Here is a 243-nt window from a genome sequence, read left to right as displayed (position 1 = left end):
TCAACTAATTGTCCCATCATACATCATCCTTGGACCAAGTTTGGTGAAAGCTGCTTCATCCAGTTTTGAGTTATCAGGTAAACAGATAAATTTTAGGATTTGACCTTGACCTTTGTCCTCTGTCAGATTTCACTGAAAAACTAATCAAGTAAGTGTCCCATCATACATCATCCTCCAACAAAGTTTGGTGAAATTTGCTTGAGTTATCGCGTAAACGGATACAATTTCATGACTTGACCTTGA

This window comes from Diadema antillarum, unplaced genomic scaffold, assembly GCF_040938485.1.
Source record: "Diadema antillarum isolate AM-2024a unplaced genomic scaffold, OU_Dant_1.0 scf00000181, whole genome shotgun sequence".
Taxonomy (NCBI): domain Eukaryota; kingdom Metazoa; phylum Echinodermata; class Echinoidea; order Diadematoida; family Diadematidae; genus Diadema; species Diadema antillarum.
Note: the sequence above shows the minus strand (reverse complement) of the source record.